Source organism: Hypanus sabinus, chromosome X1 (genome assembly GCF_030144855.1).
Source record: "Hypanus sabinus isolate sHypSab1 chromosome X1, sHypSab1.hap1, whole genome shotgun sequence".
In the NCBI taxonomy this organism is placed as follows: Eukaryota; Metazoa; Chordata; class Chondrichthyes; order Myliobatiformes; family Dasyatidae; genus Hypanus; species Hypanus sabinus.
The window spans coordinates 56362599-56368635 of NC_082738.1; positions in this window are offsets into that span (position 1 = coordinate 56362599).

The window sequence follows — 6037 nt, forward strand, 5'->3', positions numbered from 1 at the left end:
GTTCTAGTATAATACTCGTTTTTAACAGCTCCAGTCCCAAAAAAAGTGTTTTACATTACATTTTAAAAGTATTTTGAAACTTGATATACATTTGTCAGTCTTCATATTCCTGTTTGTGTAAATATGGGCACAGATTATTCATATTTATCTACATTTAAATGCACTGTATGCAAAATGATCTTCGGTGATTAGCTGTGGTGGTGATTAGAAGAAGAATGGGCACATTGGATATTGAAAAATAATTTTTGTGACAACCCATGTCCATGAGCCATCTGTTTGCCCAATGTCCCACCTGATATACAGAAGTTCTTAAATCAAATAATTTAATCTCAAAATAAAAGCTTACAGTGTATTTATTGCAGTCTGTGTAGATGGGGTGTCATTGTATCACAGGAGGTATATAAATAATGAGATATAATTGTTACAGGATATTGACTACTGTTTTGATGGTCATTCAAAACTATGGATGGATAGGACTGAATAAAGAGAAACAAAGTATTCTTGGTGGTCATGAATTCCATTTAAAAGAATTATAGATGATAAAATACAAGATGTCTAAGTTGGGAACAGGATGAACATTATAATTGTGACTTTGGAAAATGTAAAATGCACCACTGGAGTAAAGTTGTGGTCTTCTCACTACAATGAATATTTGAGTAGGTTAGATAGGTAAATAAGGAAATGATAGGAACAGTTTATACATTGGATTATACTGGTGCCGCTCACATGATGTGCACTTTTTTCTTTGGCCTGGCCTTGTGAGAAATTGGATGGAGTAACGCACATTTGTTAATTTTAAAAGGTGTTAAATATTAAATTTAGATCCAAGTAAAAAGCAGCTTAATTTTGTGTTCATATATATTTTGATTACAGTTGACTTACAAGCTACTGTAGTCATTCCCATTGACAATTTATAGGAATTTATTAAATGCCTTTTCTCAGGTCTGTGTGACATAATGAGTTTATGTTGGATAAATGCTTGCATCACACTTGGCGATATAGCTTCTAGAATGGAAACAAAATTGCTGCTCGATGGTTTTATATGCTTTCTCTCCACTGGTACCCCATCACATTGAGGCTGAGTCCACTTTGGTCTCCTTTGTGGGCAACAGCTCTAATCCAATGTATTGAAATCAAACTGGGAACTGCATGCAAGTCTGCATTGAATCTGGATTCAAGGTCACTCTAGTTGATCTCAGGTAGAATTCTAGTTTTATCATAAGAAGCTCTGGATCATTGTTTTTGTTTTGAAGTGTTTTGTTGAGTTGTCAGGATTTACAACAGTAATTTGTGATTCTTCAAGTACCTTCTGAAGTAATATTCAACAGTTTTTGAATTCCTCGAAGCAAAATGATTAAAGGAACTCATTAATGTCATCCTTTTAGTGTTCTTTTTAACCACCGTAGTGTAGGTGTAGCTAGCGATGCATTTGCATTGATTTTTTTAATGATGTAGCTGTATTTTGTCCATGTATTTTTTTCCTTTGGAAGTGTGAATGATACAGCATGTTAAAAATCAAAATGCATTTGCATTTCATGTGTTTTGGCCTCAAGCCTGACAAATAAACCTTGAGATAACAGACCTCAGTAGAGAATGTCCTTTATTCTCTTTACACAAGGACACCAGTCATCACTAGGATCCACAGGTCCCAGCTCTATTGTGAAATCAGTAGCTCATCAAATTCTGATGAAGCATGCTGATGATTATGCAGCCTGTCACAATAATGTTTAGTGTGATGATCATTACTGTCTAATCTTATTGCAGTATCTAATATCCTGACAACATTCACATACGTAACATCTGGCTGTTAAGCTATCTGGAATTCAAATGATATCCTTGAGATTTGGAAAACGCCACAATGAAGTTTATACTTGGAATTTAGAATAGTATTTGCTATTGAATTATCACTTATATAATTAGGATGTGAATAGTTTTTTAAAATTCACAACTCAAATGTTAGTTTCTGACATTATTTATAATTTGTCTTTGGACTGAGTGCAATTTAATATGACACGTTACCTGAAGAGAACCAGTTTTTTCTCTTGAAATATTCTCAAGGCCAAATCAAGAAACATTGATAGAATGTGATTAATGGATGCAATGTGGAAAATGACTCTAATTTGTGGTATAACATCTATTAATGTTAACATGTTGGTTGTAGTAGCTTATAACTATCATGAGGTGGTTGCAGATATAACACTCAATGCTTTATTTAGTACCATAAGAAACATGTTACTCATAGTATCAAATTTTTTTTATGACTTGCAATTTTTTGTAAAACCCCCACACTTATGAATTCCAGCTATAAGGATATGAGGCTGGAAGAACCAAAACTGCCAAACATCCAGACTAGATGGGACCAAGTCGAGGCTGCAATCCTTGAGAAAGTTCTGTTTCTAAGAGCTAGGCTGACTTATCTACTCTGGTCTACTCTTGCCATGTCCCTTGATAACTTATTTTAAATCTCAAGCCTTTAAGACAATGAATAATCAATTCAAGATTAAAAACCTTTATGCATTGTATCACAGGCCAATAAGAACTCCCTCCACTTTACCTTTCTCTGGCTGGGTTACTACACTGGGTCTCAGTATTTGTTCTTCACTGTCATATGTAAAGAATTGGGGTCCATTGGAGTACAAAGAGATCAGTGAGGCTCAAGCAATGCTGTTTGGTAGCTGGAGTATTGCATATGCATGAATTGTCCCCCCCCCCCAAACAACCACCAATTGCTAATCTGTACCAATCATGAATAAAGTATGCCAGTGGCTGTACTTCATTAGGCGTTTGAGGGGATTTGGCAGGTTACCATGGCTGCATCACTGCTTGGCTTTGAGGTTATAAAGCACAGGCTCAAAAGAAGGTGCAGAGAATTGTTGGCTCAACCTGTTCCATCATGGCACAAGTCATCCCGCCATTTGGGACGTGCTCTGTTCACATTACGACTGGCATGGAGGAAGTATAGGAGCCTGAGGACCTGCACTGAACATTTAGGAACTGTTTTGCCATCAGATTCCATGAACACCTCACTATACTTTTGCACTGTTATTAATGTTACTTATAGTAACTTTGTCTTGTATTGTTGCTAAGCAAATTTGATGATAGTCATTTCTCATTATAGTCATAACTATAATGTTTTGCTTTAATTCAGTGCCCCTAGCTCTAAACACTCTGGGGAAAAATGTTCTCCCTGTATTTATCCAGTTGAGTCCTCTGAGAACTTTGTACATTTCAGAAGTTCATCCTTGGTAGCTCTAATAGGAAATAGAGGACTCATCCACTTGATCTCTTAACATGTGACAAACTGGTCATCCTAGGCACCAGTCCTCCCTGCATTTCCTCTGTAGCAAGGATGTCTTTTTTTTTAGGTTAGAACATCATCAATATGATCCTTAAGATGTGGTCTCACCAAGGCCCTGAGTAATTGCAGTGAGAATGAAAGACTGTTAGCCTTCCTAATTATCCGCTTCACTTGCGATGTTAGCTTTCATTGACCTGTATGTAAAGATGTGGACGCAGCACAGTTGCATAATGCTATTACAGTTCCAGAGACCGGATTTTCTGTAAGGACTTTGTATTTTCTCCCTGTGACCATGTGAGTTTCCTCCCACACATTCTAAACACATTGAGGTTAATAATTTCATTGGTCACATGTGTGTAATTGGGTGATGCAGCCTTGTTAGGCTGGAAGGGCCTGTTACTGCGCTGATCGCTAAACCTAAGTGTATTTAATCTAATGCTCCACTCCAGCAGTTTGAGAATCACAATGTACATTTTACTATGTAGCAATGGAATTGGCTAAAGAATGAACCAATCATAATTAGCAAATGTGAATATGCCTGGAACAATACTCTTGAAAAGTGACCTCCAAGTTGACTCTTATTAGATAGGGCAGCTGTTGAAAGTGGTCTCACTGCGCCTTGATTAGAGAGATGCAAAGTAATCAGCTGTTTTTTGCTTCTGTTCATTACTTGTTCTTGGAACATGAATATCCAATTATTATGAAGTGGAAAATTGGACTCAGCTGTGATGCATTCATTGTTGAAAATATTTTGGGCAATCAATGTATGCATATGCATAATGTTGGTTATTCAATGAGGTACTGGTAGGTTACTAGTGCCCTGAAGTTGTAACCTTTCCTGGAATGTGCACTAAATCCACCATTGCCATAGGCCAAAAATATATTTTTGGTTTTGTGTAATTATGAAAACATTCAGTCAACTAGAATTTCCCCTATAGCTACTTAAAACTGTATCAGTGACCCTATCATTTCTTGTGCTGTGGATTTTAAAATAATTCAGTTTTGATACTTTTAATTCAAAATTATTTCAATGTCAATCTGCTTAATGTAATCTGCGTGGTCTACAGTATTAAAATCTCACAGGAAAAGGAACAGTGAAAAGGTTTTCTTCATTTATTGCAATTTTGCATCAAATGTGTTGTGTCTTATCTTACTAGAACAGTAAATTTATATACGAACACGGACAACGTGCTGGAAGAACTCAGCAGGTCAGGCAGCAACCGTGGAAACGAGCAGTCAACGTTTCAGGTCGAGACCCTTCATCAGGACTGATGAAACGTCTCAGCCCGAAACGTTGACTGCTTGTTTCCACAGATGCTGCCTGACCTGCTGAGTTCCTCCAGTGTGTTGTCTGTGTTGATTTGGCCACAGCATCTGCAGTGTACTTTGTGTTTAAATTTATATATGAAATCTGTGGTGCATAATTAAGTGTTATGTTTGAAACATTAATTTGGAAATAAAATTCCTGAAAGTACTTTGATTTTTATTGTTCCTTGCTTGAGAACATTTTCTATACATAGCTTTAAGGTGAAGGGAAAAGTTTAAAGGAGATGTGCAGGGTAGGTTTTTTTTTTGCACAGAGGTTTGCAGATGCCTGTAACGTGTTGCTAAACCAAACAGACATAATACTGGCATTCAAGAGGCAGTTATTTAGATAAGCAAGCATGAATCCCCCATTTCATGATTAAGTTGGCATCATGTTTAGCACTGATATGTTCTATTGCATATTATTTAATATTTACAGGTGCACAGCTACTTCCTGTAAAGTATCACATATTAGTTTGTATTATTATATTTATTATTAATTATTATTGCTAAGGGTGTTTTTAAATGCTGCTGTAACAGAATAATTTCCCACTCGGGATTAATAAAGTACTTATAAGGTTGATGCGAGTGACTGGAGTAATATCTTCTAGCATACAAGTGAATTTGCATAAATAAGCTCAAAAAGTACATAAAAACACACTATGCAGTGTTTGTGTTGCATGTGAGCCTCCCCTGCCTTTGCTGGGGAGAATATTTAGTTTTCTTAAATGTATTTTTCAGGATCTGGATGCTTCCACGAATTTGATGCTAATGACCTCCTTGGTAGTACAAATGAGGCTTGAGAGATGAAGAAGAAACTAGTCAATGCAGATGGGATACAGAACAGTTGCTATTAACTGATGGTGAAACGACTTACAGTTTAGGATACCAATCAAATGGGCTGTAATAAGGGAAATACAGACAGATTCCAAGGGATATCTGCAAGTATGTGCAACTGTGGAAAAATGTGAGGTTATATACTTTCCCGCCTGGGCATTTTTTTTCAAATGGTGAGGCATAGAAAAGGTATTGAATAATATTACAGTAGAATGTGAGTTCACTACCTTTATTGTGGATGGTTTTCCAGATTGGTATATTGGGAAGCCAACAAGGGAACACAAGGAAATCTGCAGACACTGGCAATTCAAGCAACACACAAAGTGCTGGTGGAACACAGCAGGCCAGGCACTATCTATAGGGAGAAGCGCTGTCGACGTTTCAGGCCGAGACTCTTCGTCAGGACTAACTGAAAGGAAAGATAGTAAGAGATTTGAAAGTAGGAGGGGGAAATGCAAAATGATAGGAGAAGCTCCCACCCCCTCTGGTCTTCTATCATTTTGCATTTCCCCCTCCCCCTCCTACATAGACCATACCCAGAATTTTGTATCCATATTTGGTGTTCCCACATAACCATTGGTAAACTGTAGTCAACAG